The sequence below is a fragment of the Rattus norvegicus genome, chromosome 4 (genome assembly GCF_021556685.1).
Source record: "Rattus norvegicus strain SHRSP/BbbUtx chromosome 4, alternate assembly SHRSP_T2T, whole genome shotgun sequence".
Classification (NCBI taxonomy): Eukaryota; Metazoa; Chordata; class Mammalia; order Rodentia; family Muridae; genus Rattus; species Rattus norvegicus.
The window spans coordinates 137,707,800-137,730,380 of NC_141537.1; the positions used below are offsets into that span (position 1 = coordinate 137,707,800).

Genomic DNA, 22,581 nt, shown 5'->3' on the forward strand with positions numbered 1-22,581 from the left:
CTGCCATGTCTAGTCACAATAGAAGATGGCCTAATCTTACTGCAACTGAATAGGCCAAGGCTGGTTGATATCTATTAGAGGACTCCCCTCTTCTGAGGTGAATGGGTGTAGAGGGAAAGGGGCAAAGACAGGGAGGAGAGGAGAGAAGAGACGCTATAATCTAGATAAAAAGTAAATAAATAACTAAATTATTAAAGAAAATAATAAGTGTGATTAAAAAATGTTTCAGAAAAGAGGAACAGGAGCTCCCAGGTGCCACCCATAGCTGAAGAGCTGCTGGCTGCAGGTGAATTGTGGGTCACCTTTCATTAGGAATGAGCCTACTGTTGGGTGGCTCCCTGAGCTCCAGTTGTTGACCCTGACCCCATGAATACATAGGCATACTATTTGGAATCAGTGGGTCACAAGATAGTAAATGAATGAGTAAATGGATAAATGAGTAAGTAGACATAAATTTGGGAAGGAGAGGTGATTGGAATTCTAGGCAAGTTGAGGAAGGGCAATGGGGTCTAAATATGACCAATCTATACATGTCTAAAGCTTTCAATGATCTAATTAAAAACTTAAAAACAAGTGCTTTCTTGAGCACTCTATCGTTCTGTCCTAGACCCAATCTACCCAAGCCACCATTTTGCCCAGTGACATATCTAAAACATAGTTTAAATCGGTTATCTGTCTGCAGTGCAACGGTTACTCTTGCTCTCCGTACAAGGCAATCCCGTCTCTCCTGACACATGCTTTTGCTTGTTCTTATCCCTGTCTTCAACCTACAAAGCCATCTCAGCAAGCAGCATACAGTCAGAGTGTAGGGATGGTTTGTGAATGATTTTAGTCAACTTTCTTTTGGCCTCAAGCCTGAATTCTAACCACAGGATAGCAAACAAGTTGATACCTGGCAACCTTCTGATGGTCTGAACTCAAGCAAGGCTTGTTTACCCTCCGCTGTTTGTATAACTCAACAGAATTCATTTGTTCAGATTACTTGCGATTATTGTTCTTAGTGTTTAAAAACTGTATTTTCAAACCTTGTGTTACCCAAACTATTGCCGTTTAGTTCTGTGTTTCAAAGTCACTCTTCATAAGAGAGTTTTCTGATCGTCAGGCAGACCCTATGACAGTCTATTTGTGCTTGCGCCTTGGATCACCTGCTGCCAGACCCTACATGGGGGTTGGAGGTGAGGTGGTGTGGAGTCAAGGACACAGAGTCCTGGAGCAGGTTGCGGACAGCTTTTGAATACCTTCTTTAATACTTCTACCTGTGCCCCATTGGTCCCTTCTAAACAGCAGTTCCTGATTGGTTGACATTGTTTGCGTCAGTAATTCTTGGTCTCTCCATTTTCATTGAGGTCCTCCTGCAGGAGATGCCTTTGTGACCCCTGGCAATCACATAGAGGTGTCTGCTGCTGATCCTCCTACAATAGTCTCCACCTCCTCTTCATCCCACTCCTCCCCACTCTGCTCCTCACCATCCCTTTCCTGATCGCAATCAGGAATTTTAGTTTTTATATGATTTTCTTTTCTTGTTTTCACTACAGACTAAATTCCCTAAGAGTAAGATCTGTGTTCTCGGCTCACTCTTATCATAGTAGGAGTCAGGTCCATCTTATCCTGAGGCTATAATTTATAAATTATTTATACAAATGAGAAAAACACAATAAATAATGGTAAGAAAATAAATCTAATCTTTTTTTTTTTGAAACCTGTTGACCCCGGTTCTTGGTTTTCTTTTGCTTTTCCTGTACTTAAGAGTTACAATGTCTCCAATCAAACCCCTCCCAAGCACAGATAACTACACCCATTTTATGCTGATTACAGGAGAAGGATGGTATTTTATCCTTGTCATTTTGCTTTTATTAAAAAAAATAAATTTAAAGATGGGTGAGATGGCTCTTCTGTTAAGAACACTAGAGTCTCTTCAAGAGGACTAGGGTTCAATTCCCAGAATCCCCATGGCAGCTCCCAATCTTTTGAAACTACAGTTTCAGAGGAGTTGATTGAAGCCTTCTGGCCCCTCGGGGGGCCCAGACACAGATGTGGTGTAAAGGCGTGCATTCAGGAAAAGCAGTCCTGCACATTAAAAAGGAAAATAAAATAAAATTTAAGAAAATCACAAGCCAGCTGTGTGATGTTTTCATTTAGGAGGTCGTGACAAAGGAGCTATCTCATAGCACTTATTTTGTCTTTGAGAAAAAGCCTTTGTGAAGAGAAAGTTGAACATTTTCTGAGATGACCAAGTGACCCACAACTTAGTCACTACAGTTGCAGTTGCCTGTGGGCTTCTGGGAAGTATCAGTGTCACATAGGAAGTTAACTGAAGGACAGTGCCTAACAGTTAGTTGGGTGGTCAGTGCTGATTAAATACTGTAATGTGTGATGTAACTTGATGCGCAAACTGTTCATGGCATAAAAGATTCTTGATATGGGAAGCAACTGTTTTAATTGAAATTTAGAATTTACCATTCATGCATATGTTGATTATTTTTTAGCAGTGAAAGTCTCAAAGATATATAAAAAAATTTTGTACTTGTAGTTAAAAGATATAGCCACTAGATGGGAGTATTTCAAAGTATAAAACACTGCCTTACGGAAGTGTACTCTCTTTAGTCTCTCATTCTATTTTGTGTGTTATCAACACTGGTTGTTTTCTCCTTTGTATGCAAAGTTTTGATCACTCTTCTTTAACTTCCAAACTACTGTCTCACTGTAATGATAATAATGATAAACATTTAAGGCCATTTCTAATCTTGAATGGTGTTTCTAAATGCTGACAAACTATGAAAAACTATATTTTCCTAATTCAATGACAGAAATATAAAAGTACCATTGTTGACCTTTCTACATTTCTGTAGAAATAAGTTGAAGCGAATTTGTATTTAAATTATTTCAAATTTCTAAACAAATTGAGATGTCTTAGGTTCTTTTAAATACGAATGAGTAACCCAGATACAATAATAATACACTTTTCCATGTATAGATGTACGTATAAAAATAATGTTATTCTATTATGGTTTGGATCTTTAAAAAGGTTTACTTTGTGGGTATAAGTGTTTTACATGCACACATGACTCTGCACCTCATTTATGTCTCTTGTCCACCAGGGCCAGAAGATGACGTTGGGTTCTTGGAACTGGAATTTTAGGTAGTTGTAAATCTGCTATGTGGATACTGAGGACTGAATGCACAAACCCAGCAAGAGAAACAAGTGCTCCTAACCTCCAACTCATCTCTCCATCCCCCTATCTCTTGGATTCTAAGTGTCTCTCATATGTGAAAACCTTGATTCTGGTCTTGAGATGACTAATTTCTGTCTTAGTTAGGATCATAACACTACCTCACTGGGAGGAGGTGAATGAAGTTAGGTTATAAGGAGTGTGCCTTTCCAGGGATGATGTGTCCATTGCCCCTGTCCTCTCTGCTGCCTATGTACTGTGATACAAGTAGTTTGGCTCTACTTCAACCTCCCCATCACAGCTCTACCTAACACAGGACCAAAGGCAAGGATTCAGGTTGACTTCTTCTTCCTTCTGGTTATCTTCTACCTTCTTTCCTCAGCTCTGGAAAGGTGAGGAAAGACAACAGCATGTGCGTCCTATGCAAATAAAAGACAATCCAGACATGCCAATACCTTGGAAAAGTTTGTTCATAATGCTACAAGTTGAGCATATTTAAGGTCGTCTTGACCATTCCACACTGAAGAATAGGCCATTATCATGACTAGGTGAAATCTGACTTGAGATATGTGCTGGCTAGTTTTATGTCAACTTCGCACCAGCTAGAATCATTCATAAGGGAACCTCAGTTGAGGAAATGCTTCCACCAGGTAAGCCTGCGGAGTACTTTCTTCACTGATGATTAGTGCTAGAGAGCCAAGATCTCTGAGTGTGCTTACCATACCTAGTACGATGGTCCTGGATGTTAAAAGAAAAAAGAAAAAAATATAGGCTAATCAAGCCATAGGAGCAAGGCTGTAAGCACTTCTCCATGGTCTCTACATATGCTCCTGCCTCCAGGTTCCTGCCTTGAGTTCCTGCCTTGACTTTCCAGGATAATGGAGTAGGCTGTGGGACTATAGACTGAAATAAGTGCTTTCTTCTCCACATTGCTTTTGATCATGGTATTTTATCACAGCAATAGTAACCCTAGCTAAGGCAGAAACTGATGCCATGTTTATAGGGCATTTGCTGTGACAGACCTGACAATGTTTGGGTATAGACTATTGTGGCTGGTTTTAATGTCAGCTTGCCCAAATTAGAATCAACAAAAAAGGGAGTCTAGCCTAAAGAATTATCCTAATTGTCTCTGATTGATGTGGGAAGGCCCAGTCCAACTTTGGATAACAGCCCTGAGAAGAAAGAAATTTGTTCTGCCCTGTGCATGCTTGTTCTTTCCTCTGTCTGATGGAGTTGATTTGTCATTTTATTACTGCAGTTCCTGATACCTCACTGACAGGAGAACTAGTGTTTCCAAGCTTTCTTTGTTCAATAGGAACCAGAGGCTCTCAGAAACTTCTTGGGGTCTGGGCACCAAACTGGGACTACTGGGACATCAGGCTTTGTCACTGGGTAACTGGGGGGGGCGTTGTCACCCACTAGTGAAAGCCATTTTGGACTGCTCCTAAGGCATCCAGCCTCAGGGACTGGATAAGTTCTCAGCACATCAGGTGTAATATGCCATTATTACTATTTTAAAGCTCAATAAAATTTTGTGTGTTTGTCTGTGTGTGGCATGTGGTGGGGGATTGGGGGTAGTATATTCACTCTCTTAGTTCTGTTCCTCTCCAGAACCCAGAATAAAACAGAGTTAAAGATAAAGAACTGCTTTTAAAATCAAGCGGAACTGTCACTTTTGTGTCTAAACATGAAACATTTTCATGTGAATGCTTCCACCCGTCTTAACATTCTGAAACATCACTAGGCGACCTTATCACCTGGCAGGCTTGTTAAGATACATTATGGGTCCTATCTCCTTTGAAGAACCAAGGGACAGCATGAGACATTTCATTCTTAATAAGCTTCTAGTTGCTGCAGCCAGCCAGGAAAATACACCTGAGGATTCAGTGACCTGTAAAAATGGATCTGTATAAAAAACTGCTAAAGCCAAGGATATTCCAGAAGCAGGAGAACAAGTATTAAGTATAACTGTTTTTCATCAATTCCTTGGTAATTCTTTTTTTGAAAAAGACCTACCAAGCTGACCATCAGAATGAAAACATTTGTGCAGTTTTATTGTTTTGTAATTTCTGGGATAAACATCTTAGCATGATAAGTTGCAAATTTTCATTTTTTTTATCCTAAGACGGGGTCCAATGTTTGCTCGAAGCTGTCTTAAGACTTTCAACAACCCCTCCCAAGTCCTGAGGTCACAGGAGCACAGCAGACTCTACAATAACAGAAAATTTCAACATTTGATAGATATTTATTGATATGTTTTTTTTAACTCCCCGTGGTACTAGGCAAGAAAATTTTGGTCTATGTCACTGGCTAATTACTTTAAATTTGCCCAATGTATATGAGGTAACCTCAGCCGTCTGAGGAGCTGTGCAAGAGTTTGAAAATCGCTCAGCATCTATTTTGGCTTAGAAGCAGAAAGCTAACTTTTGCTCATATTTCCCTCCAAAGCCCAGCAGAGAGTCCCGTTGCACTAGAATAAACAAACAATATAGAACTTTCCTAAATCCTCCAATACCCTGACTTGGTGCCCGAGTCACTCCTGTCTGCTGTTTCCTATCTCTCTTGCAGCTTTTAAAGTGCTTGCCCACAGCAGATTACTGTAAATCCCTTATAAATTATTTTTCCCCAGGATATTCCACATTCTCCCTTGTAAGAAAAGGTAGGATGTGTGGAGCTGTGGGGACACCTAGTGTGCATGATGAAATGAGCAACCAGTCATCATGAGTGTATACCAGGGCAGAGCTCTGGACAAAACAGGTAGCTCTCCAGACAAAAACGTCTACATTAGTACTTTCTCCTGTAAACAAAATTCATCTGAAGGGAAGAGTAACTTCTCATTTCTCGGGGGTTGCTGTATTATTTGAATAATTTACAGTCGTGGTTATAGATGTGGTAAGTTCATACCCAAGATGTGTAAGCACTATGGCAATAGAATTAAAAGTAAAAGGCAGTGGACAATTAGATCTTTCAGAAGTGGAAAATATTTTCTTTAAAGTCTTGCTAATATTTAGGATTGGCCAAAAGAATGGTCACCTGATTGCTCGTATTTTCTGCTTGCAACAGAAATGGAAACAACCAACGAAAGCTTCTTGGCCCACAGGAATCCCAGTATATAAAAACTTCCAAGATAAATTCAGGAAGAGATTTCAGACTACTCACTTCCTACCATCCCTCTAAATTGATATGCAAGAAAAAAATACACATTATAATGATGTCATTGGCATCATTCTTTTAAAGGAAGGCCTATGGTGGAGATGACATTTCTATAGGGATAAACTGCCACAGAAAACAGACCCTGGATTTGAGTTAGTCCAGAAATCAAAACTGTGACATTATATATAAGCCTCACATTCATGTTCATATGTGTGTTTTCTAGTGAAAGTTCAAAATAGTCTTTACCCCTTTTGGTATTGTTGAATCAAATAGCCTAGACTGAAGAATTTACTGAAGCCTATTTTACTCACCATACAAATAAATGTCTTATTTATTCAATTCTGCATTTAATATAAGAAGCTAAGGTTTAAAATGATTTTAACGGTTTCCCAAGGCACTATGCTGTCTCATCACTCTGTACTGTAGCTGCAAACCCTAGAATATCTCTCTACTGTTTGGAAACATAAACCTCATTTTTGCATCTGTTCTATTATATTTATTATTTATTATTATTTAGAAATAAGAATCTTTGCTAGAACACTAGGATAAAAAATTCCATACTATTGTTATTTTATTTTATAAAATGAACCAGCAAAAGAATCTTGGATATAGTCACATTGCTTGGATATAGTGATGGAAGCAAAATGGGAATCTCTAATTTTTTTCTTAGTTATTGGTTGAGAGGTTGATATTGAACCCTTTCTTATCAACCAGGATCCTCCTAGTTTTCCTCTTTTCTCCTTCTCTTCTTCTTCTTCTTCTTCTTCTTCTTCTTCTTCTTCTTCTTCTTCTTCTTCTTCTTCTTCTTCTTCTTCTCCTCCTTCTCCTTCTCCTTCTCCTTCTCCTTCTCCTTCTCCTTCTCCTTCTCCTCCTCCTCCTCCTCCTCCTCCTCCTCCTCCTTCTCCTTCCCCTTCTTCTTCTTCCTCCTCCTCCTCCCTCCCTCCCCCCCCTCTCTCTCTCTCTTCTCTCTCTCTCTCTCCCTCTCTCTCTCTCTCTCTCTCTCTCTCTCTCTCTCTCTCTCTCTCTCTTCCACCAAAGTTAATTAAGGCTTCTTAGATCAGCCTGGATAAGGAGATGCTTACTATGGAATTAACAACTTACCAATGACTACATCACTAAAGAAACAACAAAAAGATACCCCTATCAGCAGCCATAGTCTTTCAGGGAGTGATGGAGTCTCACGAGAACTGTTCGCATACATGGGGGAATATTGAAGGGATCAATCCTGTGTATGCATAGTTACTGCATGTTCATGATAGGAACAGCCATGCAATGTTTCACAGCACTCCTCTGGATCTTATATTTATTCTTCTTTCTCTTCCATGATGTTCCCTAGGCATTATGGGTGGTAGTATAGAAGATCTGATGATACATCTGATACTTCAGATTTAACCCTCTGATATAGGGGATGTGGAAGTCAATGTTGTCAAGGAGAAAGTGGGATGGTGAACATGTCACCACAAGTTCCTGCAACTCCTGATAAGTCACACAAAGCATTAGATCAAAGATGGCTCTCAACACACCAATGACATAGCAAAAAAATGAACCCAGGTCAGGGTGATGGCCACTTACCTTGTCTTCAGAGAAGTCTCATATGTGATGATTTTTCCCCCTTTCACTTATCTGAGTTTTCTCATTAGGCAGGACTTTCACTGGAGCATGTTGACAATGTGGTGTGATAAAATTGGTCAAGGATTCAGGGGATTGGCCTTGCTATATATAAGTTATAGACTTGGGTATAAACAGATTTCCAGGGATTTCATGTTACTCTGTTGCCTATGAGCCCCGCTGCCCCCCATTCTCGATCCTGTTCCCACACTCTGACTTTCCCAATTACTAAACGTCCAATGAATTACTAAAGATTTTAAATTTGATATTATTTTCTAGCTTTCAGGTTTATAAAGAGAAATTAACAATAATGTTACAATTAAAATAACAAGGAACAAAATAGGCTTTAAAATATGATTTAACATTTTAAAACCATTGAAAGATGTGGAAACTATAATCAATATTGCATTATTCTTCTTATCAAGAGAAATCAGACATACACCATCTAGAGAAATCAGTTAATATTTCTTTACTCCGTGAAATCATCGAGACATCAATCATAATTACCTGGAGACTTTCAAATAATCTACGAGTCATGACAATTTAAACAAACAGCATATCCTATGTATTGATGTCTAATTCTAGTGCATATATATACATATATTAATTTGCTAATAATTACTGAGGATGAGAAGTTTAAGATCTTCAGTCAGAAATCTAAGACAAGAGTAGAATTATAATTTGTGTCTAAACTGTGAAAACCAGGCCAGCCAAGTGTCGAAGACTAAGTGTGAGTCTCAGACTCACAGACTTAGCTAGAAGGTCAGTCTACTGAAGCCTTAACATATTGGGCAATATTCCCTAACTGAAGAGGGAAATTCTCCTTGGTAAACTTTCTGTTTACCAAGCCAAAGATGAAACTCATCTAGAAACACCCTCAATCGGCACTAAACATTATTTTTTAACAGATCTTTAGCATTCTGCACAGTCAGGACAAGTAAAGTTAAGTGTGGTAATGACCGTGTGGGAAAAGGCAGAGTTGAATATTGTAATTATTAAATGAAAGCAAGTAGAACTGAAAAGAAAAAATCCTCATGGTTTGCACTGTAGCAGTTTGTAAAGTCTCATTAGGTCTGAACTTCTTCTGTCCCATCCCTTATAGTAAGATTGTTTAGAAGCAGAAGTTATTGAGTTGGAATTCCAGCAGAGGGCTCAAGTTCTACTCTGCCACTAAAAGTGAGACAGATTAATAGTTTGGGTCCTTCCTAAGCACACACAGTGAAATCATCAATACATAGATCAAAATTACCAGGAGACTTTCAAAAAATCTAGGAATCATAGAAATTGAAACAAACAGCATATCCTGTGTACTGATCTAATTCTAATGCATTTGTTGACTTCTTTTAAATGGTTTATTCTTTATCTTTCTAGTGTAATGCAAACAAGTTAAGAAAACAACAATGGAAGAGACGGCAGCTTTCTATAAGGAATGAAATTGTAGCCCTTATGTTTTCTGAAAGGCTCTGGCAAGATGGTCATAACATTCATCATCCCACTATCGCAAAGTGGTCTGTGTGCATGTGCCTGTGCCTGTATGCGTGTGCATGTGTGTGTGCGTGTAAGTGTGTGTGATTATGTGTCTGTGAGTGTGTTTGTGTGTTGACATGCTTGTTTTTAATTCTTTCTCCTTCATAGAATTCCTCATTTCTATGTAAGAATTAATAAAATCACAGGACACATAAAAACACTCAATGGTTTCCTAACCCTTTTTTGAGCCCTTAGTGAAACACACATTATCCTGCACATACAGTATTTTGTCGTATAAATAATGACAGGATTCTAATCATCAGTTAAATATTTCTCTTTTTACAAAGTATATCTTGATTTTTAAAAAAAAACATTGTTTTAAGGTCAGTATTATGAAAAAACTAAGGTCAGTAATTTTTTATCTAACTCTATCATCCATTCATCGTGGCTCTTTGGAGAGCTGTTTTAAAGGAAAGTCACATTCAAAGAGGACCAAAAGAGAGTGAGTCTCAGAATTAACCAGTGATGCCTGCCATGTACGCATAAATTCTGTGTTTCATATTTTCTGTGTTTGACATGATAATTGTGGCTTTTAAACATCAGAGGATCCTGAATTTAACTCCCAGCATCACCTTCACTAGCTATGTGAATAAATGACCTTAAATATGTATTGTAGCTTTTTTCCCCTATGTTCTGTTAAAACAGGAAGCTAAATTTTACATATCTTGCAGTTTTAGTCCCATATCAAGAAGTCAGTATCTCGGGTCTTGAGGTTCCAGTACCCATATCCAAGATGGAACCTCATTACTGGTTCCTTAACTGGATGAAGGAACAGAACGGGATGTTTCTTGGCTATTTTATATGCATAAGCATACAATTAGCTCAGAAGAGTGACTTTCTCTATATCTAATCATCTTCTGAAGGTTCTAATCTCTTAAAAACTATAACCACTTCCTGGTTGCTGCCGCCGCAGAGAGCTCGTGGGCAGCACCCCGCGAGCGAACTTGAGCCTCGGGACCACAGGTAAGACCAACTTTTCTGCTACAAGAGACCTGCCTGGTGAACTCGGGACACACAGAGGCAAAATTCCTCTAGGACCAGGCACTTCCTGTGTTTACTGGGAGTCCCACACCCGCGGATCCCGGCCCGCAACAGCTCTCTGCTCCCAGACCCCATGGGAGAGAGACCTCACCGCCTGGTCAAGTGGGCACTCCTGAGGCTGCAGAGCGGAAGAGACCACCAACACTGCCCACCCCTACCCACATCCCTGGCCCAAGAGGAAACTGAATAAGTCCTCTGGGTTCCCGTGGGGGAGGGCCCAGGAGCGGCAGGACCCCTGCGCCTGAGACACTACCAGAACCTGAAGGAACAGACCAGATAAACAGTTCTCTGCACCCAAATCCCGTGGGAGGGAGAGCTAAACCTTCAGAGAGGCAGACACGCCTGGGAAACCAGAAGAGACTGCACACTGCACACATTACTGATTCCAGAGGAAAACACCAAATGCCATCTGGAACCCTGGTGCACTGAAGCTCCTGGAAACGGCAGCACAGATCTTCCTGGTTGCTGCTGCCGCAGAGAGCTCGTGGGCAGCACCCCACGAGCGAACTTGAGCCTCGGGACCACAGGTAAGACCAACTTTTCTGCTGCAAGTGACCTGCCTGGTGAACTCAAGACACAGGCCCACAGGAACAGCTGAAGACCTGTAGACAGGAAAAACTACACGCCCGAAAGCAGAACACTCTGTCCCCATAACTGGCTGAAAGATAACAGGAAAACAGGTCTACAGCACTCCTGACACACACGCTTATAGGACAGTCTAGCCACTGTCAGAAATAGCAGAACAAAGTAACACTAGAGATAATCTGATGGCGAAAGGCAAGCACAGGAACCCAAGCAACAGAAACCAACTACTTGGCATCATCGGAGCCCAATTCTCCCACCAAAACAAACATGGAATATGCAAACACACCAGAAAAGCAAGATCTAGTTTCAAAATCATATTTGATCATGATGCTGGAAGACCTCAAGAAAGACGTGAAGAACTCCCTTAGAGAAAGACAGGAAAACATTAATAAACAAGTATAAGCCTACAGAGAGGAATCGCAAAAATCCCTGAAAGAATTCCAGGAAAACACAATGAAACAGTTGAAGGAATTAAAAATGGAAATAGAAGCAATCAAGAAAGAACACATGGAAACAACCCTGGGTATAGAAAACCAAAAGAAGAGACAAGGAGCTGTAGATACAAGCTTCACCAACAGAATACAAGAGATGGAAGAGAGAATCTCAGGAGCAGAAGATTCCATAGAAATCATTGACTCAACTGTCAAAGATAATGTAAAGCAGAAAAAGCTACTGGTCCAAAACATACAGGAAATCCAGGACTCAATGAGAAGATCAAACCTAAGGATAATATGTATAGAAGAGAGTGAAGATTCCCAGCTCAAAGGACTAGTAAATATCTTCAACAAAATCATAGAAGAAAACTTCCCTAACCTAAAAAAAGAGATACCCATAGGCCTACAAGAAGCCTACAGAACTCCAAATAGATTAGACCAGAAAAGAAACACCTCCTGTCACATAATAGTCAAAACACCAAACGCACAATACCCATAGGCCTACAAGAAGCCTACAGAACTCCAAATAGATTAGACCAGAAAAGAAACACCTCCTGTCACATAATAGTCAAAACACCAAACGCACAAAATAAAGAAAGAATATTAAAAGCAGTAAGGGAAAAAGGTCAAGTAACATATAAAGGCAGACCTATCAGAATCACACCAGATTTTTTGCCAGAGTCTATGAAGGCCAGAAGATCCTGGACTGTTGTCATACAGACCCTAAGAGAACACAAATGCCAGCTCAGGTTACTGTAACCTGCAAAACTCTCAATTAACATAGATGGAGAAACCAAGATATTCCATGACAAAACCAAATTTACACAATATCTTTCTACAAATCCAGCACTACAAAGGATAATAAATGGTAAAGCCCAACATAAGGAGGCAAGCTATACCCTAGAAGAAGCAAGAAACTAATCGGCTCGGCAACAAAACAAAGGGAAGAAAAGCACACAAACATAACCTCACATCCAAATATGGATATAAAGGGAAGCAATAATCACTATTCCTTAATATTACTCAACATCAATGGCCTCAACTCCCCAATAAAAAGACATAGATTAACAAACTGGATACGCAACGAGGACCCTGCATTCTGCTGCCTACAGGAAACACACCTCAGAGACAAAGACAGACACTCCCTCAGAGTGAAAGGCTGGAAAACAACTTTCCAAGCAAAGGGTCTGATAAAGCAAGCTGGAGTAGCCATTCTAATATCAAATAAAATCAATTTTCAACTAAAAGTCATCAAAAAAGATAAGGAAGGACACTTCATATTCATCAAAGGAAAAATCCACCAAGATGAACTCTCAATCCTAAATATCTATGCCCCAAATACAATGGCACCTACATAAGTAAAAGAAACCTTACTAAAGCTCAAAACACACATTGCACCTCACACAATAATAGTAGGAGATTTCAACACCCCACTCTCATCAATGGACAGATCATGGAAACAGAAATAAACAGAGACGTAGACAGACTAAGAGAAGTCATGAACCAAATGGACTTAACGGATATTTATAGAACATTCTGTCCTAAAGCAAAAGGATATACCTTCTTCTCAGCTCCTCATGGTACTTTCTCCAAAATTGACCATATAATTGGTCAAAAAATGGGCCTCAACAGGTACATAAAGATAGAAATAATCCCATGCGTGCTAACAGACCACCACGGCCTAAAACTGGTCTTCAATAACAATAAGGGAAGAATGCCCACATATACGTAGGAATTGAACAATGCTCTACTCAATGATAACCTGGTCAAGGAAGAAATAAAGAAAGAAATTAAAAACTTTTTAGAATTTAATGAAAATGAAGGTACAACATACCCAAACTTATGGGACACAATGAAAGCTGTGCTAAGAGGAAAACTCATAGCGCTGAGTGCCTGCAGAAGGAAACAGGAAAGAGCATATGTCAGCAGCTTGACAGCACACCTAAAAGCTCTAGAACAAAAAGAAGCAAATATACCCAGGAGGGGTAGAAGGCAGGAAATAATCAAACTCAGAGCTGAAATCAACCAAGTAGAAACAAAAAGGACCATAGAAAGAATCAACAGAACCAAAAGTTGGTTCTTTGAGAAAATCAACAAGATAGATAAACCCTTAGCCAGACTAATGAGAGGACACAGAGAGTGTGTCCAAATTAACAAAATCAGAAATGAAAAGGGAGACATAACTACAGATTCAGAGGAAATTCAAAAAATCATCAGATCTTACTATAAAAGCCTATATTCAACAAAACTTGAAAATCTTCAGGAAATGGACAATTTCCTAGATGGATACCAGGTACCGAAGTTAAATCAGGAACAGATAAACCAGTTAAACAACACCATAACTCCTAAGGAAATAGAAGCAGTCATTAAAGGTCTCCCAACCAAAAAGAGCCCAGGTCCAGATGGGTTTCCTGCAGAATTCTATCAAACCTGCATAGAAGACCTCATACCAATATTATCCAAACTATTCCACAAAATTGAAACAGATGGATCACTCCCGAATTCCTTCTATGAAGCCACAATTACTCTTATACCTAAACCACACAAAGATCCAACAAAGAAAGAGAACTTCAGACCAATTTACCTTATGAATATTGACGCAAAAATACTCAATAAAATTATGGCAAACCGAATCCAAGAGCACATCAAAACAATCATCCACCATGATCAAGTAGGCTTCATCCCAGGCATGCAGGGATGGATTAATATACAGAAAACCATCAACGTGATCCATTATATAAACAAACTGAAAGAACAAAACCACATGATGATTTCATTAGACGCTGAGAAAGCATTTGACAAAATTCAACACCCCTTCATGATAAAAGTCCTGAAATGAATAGGAATTCAAGGCCCATACCTAAACATAGTAAAAGCCATATACAGCAAACCAGTTGCTAACATTAAACTAAATGGAGAGAAACTTGAAGCAATCCCACTAAAATCAGGGACTAGACAAGGCTGCCCACTCTCTCCCTACTTATTCAATATAGTTCTTGAAGTTCTAGCCAGAGCAATCAGACAACAAAAGGAGGTCAAGGGGATACAGATCAGAAAAGAAGAAGTCAAAATATCACTACTTGCAGATTATATGATAGTTTATTTAAGTGATCCCAAAAGTTCCACCAGAGAACTACTAAAGCTGATAAACAACTTCAGCAAAGTGGCTGGGTATAAAATTACCTCAAATAAATCAGTAGCCTTCCTCTACACAAAAGAGAAACAAGCGGAGAAAGAAATTAGGGAAACGACACCCTTCATAATAGACCCAAATAATATAAAGTACCTCGGTGTGACTTTAACCAAGCAAGTAAAAGATCTGTACAATAAGAACTTCAAGACACTGAAGAAAGAAATTGAAGAAGACCTCAGAAGATGGAAAGATCTCCCATGCTCATGGATTGGCAGGATTAATATAGTAAAAATGGCCATTTTACCAAAAGCAATCTACAGATTCAATGCAATCCCCATCACAATACCAATCCAATTCTTCAAAGAGTTAGACAGAACAATTTGCAAATTCATCTGGAATAACAAAAAACCCAGGATAGCTAAAGCTATCCTCAACAATAAAAGGACATCAGGGGGAATCACTATCCCTGAACTCAAGCAGTATTACAGAGCAATAGTGATAAAAACTGCATGGTATTGGTATAGAGACAGACAGATAGACCAATGGAATAGAATTGAAGACCCAGAAATGAACCCACACACCTATGGTCACTTGATTTTTGACAAAGGAGCCAAAACCATCCAATGGAAAAAAGATAGCATTTTCAGCAAATGGTGCTGGTTCAACTGGAGGGCAACATGTAGAAGAATGCAGATCGATCCATGCTTATCACCCTGTACAAAGCTTAAGTCCAAGTGGATCAAGGACCTCCACATCAAACCAGACACACTCAAACTAATAGAAGAAAAACTAGGGAAGCATCTGGAACACATGGGCACTGGAAAAAATTTCCTGAACAAAACACCAATGGCTTATGCTCTAAGATCAAGAATCGACAAATGGGATCTCATAAAACTGCAAAGCTTCTGTAAGGCAAAGGACACGGTGGTTAGGACAAAACGGCAACCAACAGATTGGGAAAAGATCTTTACCAATCCTACAACAGATAGAGGCCTTATATCCAAAATATACAAAGAACTCAAGAAGTTAGACCGCAGGGAAACAAATAACCCTATTAAAAAATGGGGTTCAGAGCTAAACAAAGAATTCACAGCTGAGGAATGCCGAATGTCTGAGAAACACCTAAAGAAATGTTCAACATCTTTAGTCATAAGGCAAATGCAAATCCAAACAACCCTGAGATTTCACCTCACACCAGTGAGAATGGCTAAGATTAAAAACTCAGCGGACAACAGATGCTGGCGAGGATGCGGAGAAAGAGGAACACTCCTCCATTGTTGGTGGGGTTGCAGACTGGTACAACCATTCTGGAAATCAGTCTGGAGGTTCCTCAGAAAATTGGACATTGAACTGCCTGAGGATCCTGCTATACCTCTCTTGGGCATATACCCAAAAGATGCCCCAACATGTAAAAAAGACACGTGCTCCACTATGTTCATCGCAGCTTTATTTATAATAGCCAGAAGCTGGAAAGAACCCAGATGCCCTTCAACAGAGGAATGGATACAGAAAATGTGGTACATCTACACAATGGAATATTACTCAGCTATCAAAAACAACGACTTTATGAAATTCGTAGGCAAATGGTTGGAACTGGAAAATATCATCCTGAGTGAGCTAACCCAATCACAGAAAGACATACATGGTATGCACTCATTGATAAGTGGCTATTAGCCCAAATGCTTGAATTACCCTAGGTGCCTAGAACAAATGAAACTCAAGACAGATGTTCAAAATGTGAATGCTTTACTCCTTCTTTAAAAGGGGAACAAGAATACCCTTGGCAGGGAAGAGAGAGGCAAAGATTAAAACAGAGACTGAAGGAACACCCATTCAGAGCCTGCCCCACATGTGGCCCATACATATACAGCCACCCAATTAGACAAGATGGATGAAGCAAAGAAGTGCAGACCGACAGGAGCCGGATGTAGATCGCTCCTGAGAGACACAGCCAGAATACAGCAAATACAGAGGCGAATGCCTGCAGCAAACTACTGAACTGAGAATAGGACCCCCGTTGAAGCAATCAGAGAAAGAACTGGAAGAGCTTGAAGGGGCTCGAGACCCCATATATACAACAATGCCAAGCAACCAAAGCTTCCAGGGACTAAGCCAATACCTAAAGACTATACATGGTCTGACCCTGGACTCTGACCTCATAGATAGCAATGAATATCCTACCTAGTAAGAGCACCAGTGGAAGGGGAAGCCCTGGGTCCTGCTAAGACTGAACACCCAGTGAACTAGACTGTTGGGGGGAGGGCGGCAATGCGGGGGAGGGTTGGGAGGGGACACCCAAAGGGAAGGGGAAGGGGGAGGGGGATGTTTGCCCGGAAACCGGGAAAGGGAATAACACTCGAAATGTATATAAGAAATACTCAAGTTAATAAAAACAAAACAAAACAAAAAAAACAAAAAAAAACCTTTTTAATAAAAAAAAACTATAACCACAATAGGAATTAAATTTTAGCATGAATTTTGAGAAAGATCTCTCTTTTTCTCTTTCTCTCTTTCTCTTTTTCTCTCTCTTCCCTCCCACAGCTCTCTTCTCTTTCTCCCTCCATATCTTTCTTTTGTCTCTTTTATGCTTATGATCATTAAATCTATGTAACATGGCAAGAGCCAAATACTAGAAAAAAATCTATTTTGTTGTATTAAGACTGTATCAGATGAAATTATAGCAGTATGGATATTTTTCAGGTTCATTTTATGTGGGAAAAATGGATTACTGATAGAAACATTACGAATTCCTAGTCATGCTTTGTACATTCTTCCCCAAATATCTCTTTTTTTTTCAAGCAGATCTAAAGATAAACACCTACAAACATAACGTTGGAAACAGGTGACTTTGACATTGGGCAATGTATCCTGAGTTTTGACATACCCTGGAATCAATAAGCTCATTGTAGGTTGATGTCATTACACAGGTGAAGACAGACACAGGATAGAAATAGGCCTGTCATTGAACAAGAAGGAAGGGAGGCGGGGACAGAGGTTTTAGAAAGGAGGAAGAAGCAGGAGAGAAGGGGTCGAAGCAAGGTAGAGGAGCTGGGAGAACATGGCGGGAGATGTTAAGATTCTTCTCTGTGCATACAGAGAGTGCATTACAGGTTGTTATGACTATTCTCAAGGGATGGGTGTGTACAGGATTTTGTGTTTTCTATTATAGCTCATCAATTATATCTTATCAATTATATCTTATCAATTGGATCAGAGGACATTATGTGGTGTGTTCTTTCAGGTGGCAACTTAATTGAGTTCAAGAGAGCATATGGTGGTGGGATACACCAGGTCTGCTATGAAATTGGGATGTGTATGCCTGGCATGGTGGCAATCCACTAAGAGAGCTGTGAGTGCAACGCAGCCTGTCAGGGTGCCGCACTGGAATGGCTTGCTGACTGCCCTGTTAGAAAGTAGATGGGGGAAGCATGAAGCTTTGATATAAATTAGCTCTAGTTCCAATGGTCCACTGGAGCTGGAACTAGTGAGAGCAGGAAACACCATGGGGAACTTTTCCACCCATTTTTTTTATTTTTTACTGCAACAGTTCACTTGCTATTCCATTTAGGCTAAGTATTCTTGAACCAATCATAATGCTGGACTTCAAGCTATTTATTTCATCTCTTACTAGTTTGTCATAACATCATAGGTATAATATGGCAAAAGCAACTTCTATATAAAAGATATTATCAATATACAAACACGTAAGAGTACAATGTTATTTAATTCTTCAGAAACCTTAAAGTATAATTCACTATTAACCAAATTGCTGAAATAGTCACTATTAATCCCTTTACCTGTTTACTCTACCTGTTAACAGAACACCTTGAACATGCATCTTTTGGACTTGGAAGTAAAGACTTTCCAATGTTAAGACATTCTGGGAGCCACTTTCATTTCTAAGAGCAAATTCAAAAGATGCTGATTGTAGCTGAGAGGGTGAGACCATTCAGGAAGACCAGGAGAGGTCAAATGAGTACAGAGTATGTTTAGTAGGTGTGTATATATAACACATGAACATTCAGCTACTTGGCTGTCAACCTGAGCCTTACCTCAGCAGAAGTTTTGCTGCACTCAGCCATGTGACAGGAGGGACAAAGACCAAAGTCAGTCTTGGCATCCTGGGATGTCAGCTTCTATGAAAAAGATCTTAATTGGAGTCTTTTGCAAGGTAGCCCGAGGAGTTTACTTCTCTCAGGAGGGCTTATGTGAAATTCCTTTCATGTAAAGAGAAACTGATAGGACTCCGACAACACATTGGCATGTAAAATAATAGATAAATTAGAAGGGACTGGAGCACTTCTGCAAACAGCTGTTCTTAGCTGGTTTTTATTAAGCGGTGGGGCATATTGTAGCCGTCATGCCCTCCTACTGTGCGTGGTCCTCTCGCAGATGGCCCAGGAAGTTGTCTGTAGTACACATTCTGTGCTTATCATGATGATGAGCTATTTCAGCTGGAAATCGGTATCGAAGGGGGGAAAAAAGACTATGACTTTCAGTACCTAAAATAGTCATTTTATCACTTAAATTTTTCAAAAAGAAGTCAAAGCCTTACCATCATATCGGTCTCCAGCTACATACATCAGATTCAGAGGAGTTGAATGTGCAACCTCATTATGCAGCAATCCCGCTGATCAAACATCTGACTCGGACACTCTGCCTCTCTCCAGACACCCTCTTTGACGGCTCTTCTGTGGATATGAAGACCCCATAGCCCTTACTCTATTTCTCTTCCAATAAACATACTTAAATTAGATGAGAAGAGCAGCTTCTGCCCTGTGGCCATTTCTCAAAGATACCTCCCCAGACCCTGAAGACCCACTTTGGAAACTTGGTCCTTTGGCCCAGAGAGTGGATTAAGGAACAAAAGACTTCTGGGATGAAAAGGAGTGGGAGCTGAGCTGAAACTGTCTTTCCTTAGAATGTCAGTTGTATCAGGAAGACTTCAAGGACAGAGGATTTAAGCTTAGTTGATCTGTTGTTCTACAAATCTATTGCTGTTTTCTTCCTAGCAGACCCAATCGTTTGTGTGGTCAGTGCCTGCTGGTAAACAGTGATCATAGCCACTTCTTGGTCTTTAATGGGATATTTGTTCTCTTTCTGTCAATCAATGGTGAACTTTAGTTCAGGTTTCTAAAAGCATTTATTTTGTAATCTCTAACCTCTCTAGTTAAGAATCAGTCTGTGTTTCTCTTCAGCGATGTTTAAAAAATTTCAGTTCTCTTATTTGTGTTACTAAAAAATAAACATTTAAATTTATTAACAAATTTTTGAAGATAAGTCTTTGTATCTTTGAAGAACCATGTGGAAATCTTAAACTTTAGTTCTTAAGTCAAATTAAAGAACATATACTGTGCCTTTTATGTCCCACCAATTAACTATGTTTTTTTCTTTTCTGAACTGTTTATAGAATAAGCTATGACACTAACACATTCAGTTTTGAATGAGTGTGTTTATTAAATATATAGTAAGCCAACATAAGAGCATTTAGCAAGAGACAGACAGACAGACAACAAAACATTAACAACTCAGGTATTCAAGACATGCAGCAGAAACTGACAGGGGAAGTTGAATCACTCAGCTACCATGCCCAATAAAGCATTATTCCCATGGATGAACTTCCAGTTTTTTTCTACTGCAAGCACATCTATAAATATGGATAAATGACAGTAGTTTCTGTTGGAAATAATTTATCTTCTAGATGTTCTGCAAGACAATATGCCTTTAATTCTTGTACTATATTCTTGGTTTTTGTTTGTTTGTTTTGTTTTTACCTGTCTGACACTGAGTTAGGAGGCAATCCCACCCACTCCCCTAGTCAAGGGACCTTGGAGTACACTGTGAGACATTCCCAGAATAAGGTCTGAAATGGAGGAGGGTCAATCTTGTTTGTAGTATCAACTTCGCAGTAAGCACAAACAGCTCATGTTAATGTATCAACACAATAAACATTCCACCAGGCTTATGTGGAATACTAACATGAGACATGTTTTCAACATATCCTCATGTTATGCTTCAGATATAAAATATCTTCCATGAAATCATGTGGGAAAAGACTAGTCCTGAACAGTTGGCTCCTTACTGAGAGGTTGTGGTGCAACTTTTAGAAGGTAGAGCTTCATTGTAGAAAAGGTCACTAGAAGCAGGTTCTTTAGGACCATGTCCTCTCTTGATCCCGTCTGGTACCTGCTTCTTTCTGCTTTGCATTTGTCATGATGTGAGTCACTATATACAGCTTCCTTCTGTGATGAACTAAAAAGTCCAAAATGTGAGAAAAATGAGTCCTTCCCACTTCACATTGTCCCAGATATTTAGTCAAAGCAATGATCTAAAGAGTCACAACAGAAAGTTGGCATATTTGGGTTTGCCGGTATTGTTCCCTGAGCCAAAGCAGTCTCTGAATTTGGCTCACATGAAAAACAGTTCTAAAAAGCTATAAGCAGAGATGAATGTGATGTTTTGGTGAGACAGAATGGTAGTATAAATGAAGAGGGTTCAGATATGTAGAAAGACTTTACTGGAAATCAAGCAAGAGGCCATTCAAGTCCTATTCTGAAAAGACTGTGGCTATAATTTGTTAATGTCTTGGGATTTTGTTACAGGCTGGCTTTAAATGTGACAGCCTACTCAAATGGTGAGAAAAAAATCAGGGAAGTGCATCATTCAGACTGTGACTTGGTTAATACTAACTGGTTTAGGCAATATTATAGTTAAAATTAAAAGGAGGAGGTATTATTTTTAAATACACCTCTTGGTCATTGTAAAAAACATTTTAAGTGTGGACAAAGGAAGATATGGTTTCTGAAGAAGCTATCATTATTAAAAGTATATTCAAGTATTTTGGATCAGGACAAGATACCTCAAGGACAATCCAATCACTAGTCAGAGCCTAACCATCCTAGGATCGCATGCTTGAAAAGCAAGAATAATTTCAAATATTCTAGGAGAACAGAATACCTCTGGTCTCAGTAGGGCTACTCATGAAAATGTTTCACCAAAATTGTGTCACCGTATTAGGTGCCTAGGCATTCAGAAGACAATTTGGATATGGCTCAAGGAAAGCCCAGCTGCTATTCAGGCTGTCTGCACACCTTGATTTTGTCCATGTTATGCCAATTTTGCATGAATGCACAATGCAAGATTTAAAGGATCATAGAGACATCCAAGCAGATTTCAAAAGAAACTCTGGGAGACAAGGCAATGTGTGATAGAATTGTAGTTCCTGAAAGAGTGAAGGAAAGAGATGTGAAGGTTGAACCTTCTCTACAGTAGATAGGGCAGTGATTTGAGATGGCAGAATGTGGACAGTCATCCAGAGGAAGCTACATTTGTTAAATGCAACCATCCCCAGAGAATGGACATATGGCCTGCAAATGGTGAATAAAATTCCTTAGCGGTTGTTGTAGTCCCTAAACGGTGTGCTGCAAAAGCTGTCAAAGTGGCAGCTGCCCACTTGTTGCCACCCAAGCCAGCGGCCTTGGTAAGTTGTCCCAGTAAGAACTGTAGAAAAATCGCTTCTCCTATCAAAATAGTTGCATAATAACATCACCTTAGCCTACAGCCATCACAGGAGCTGTCCATGGTTGCACACTTCCTTCCCTACTTTAGCAAGAGCTGCCCCTCAAGAGCTATCCAAGGTAGCAACCCCTTTCCTGTCAGCCTACAGCCTTCGTGATGCAAGACTGCAGAATCTGTCCACAGGAGCTGTCCACAGTGACAGCACCTCCTTTCCAGTCTGCTCCCCATCAAGCAGACCCACAGAGATGGCTTCTCAACAAAAGCCAGCTACAGCTGAGAAGGGCTTCTCACCCTAACCCATGGGCCTAATGTAGAGAAAAGGGGGTGATAAAAGCCACCAATCCCTGAGCAGGAAACCCCACCAATCTCTGAGCTCCCCAAGCTCAGGATTTGAAATTCCAACAGTCGTCAA

At 39.8% G+C, this 22,581-nt stretch overlaps 1 long non-coding RNA gene across 2 annotated transcripts in view; it reads right to left on the reverse strand.

The window, feature by feature from the left end:
• Window positions 1–1,828: 1,828 nt before the first annotated feature.
• The window catches only part of LOC147995006 (uncharacterized), a 77,293-nt gene continuing 56,540 nt past the window's right edge, over window positions 1,829–22,581 (reverse strand). For both annotated transcript variants that reach the window (XR_015686106.1, XR_015686104.1), the window contains 3 exons: window positions 19,207–19,342; window positions 18,704–19,105; window positions 1,829–2,067 (listed from right to left, as the gene is read on the reverse strand). This is a non-coding gene — a long non-coding RNA (uncharacterized LOC147995006). The remainder of the gene's footprint in view (window positions 2,068–18,703; window positions 19,106–19,206; window positions 19,343–22,581) is intronic.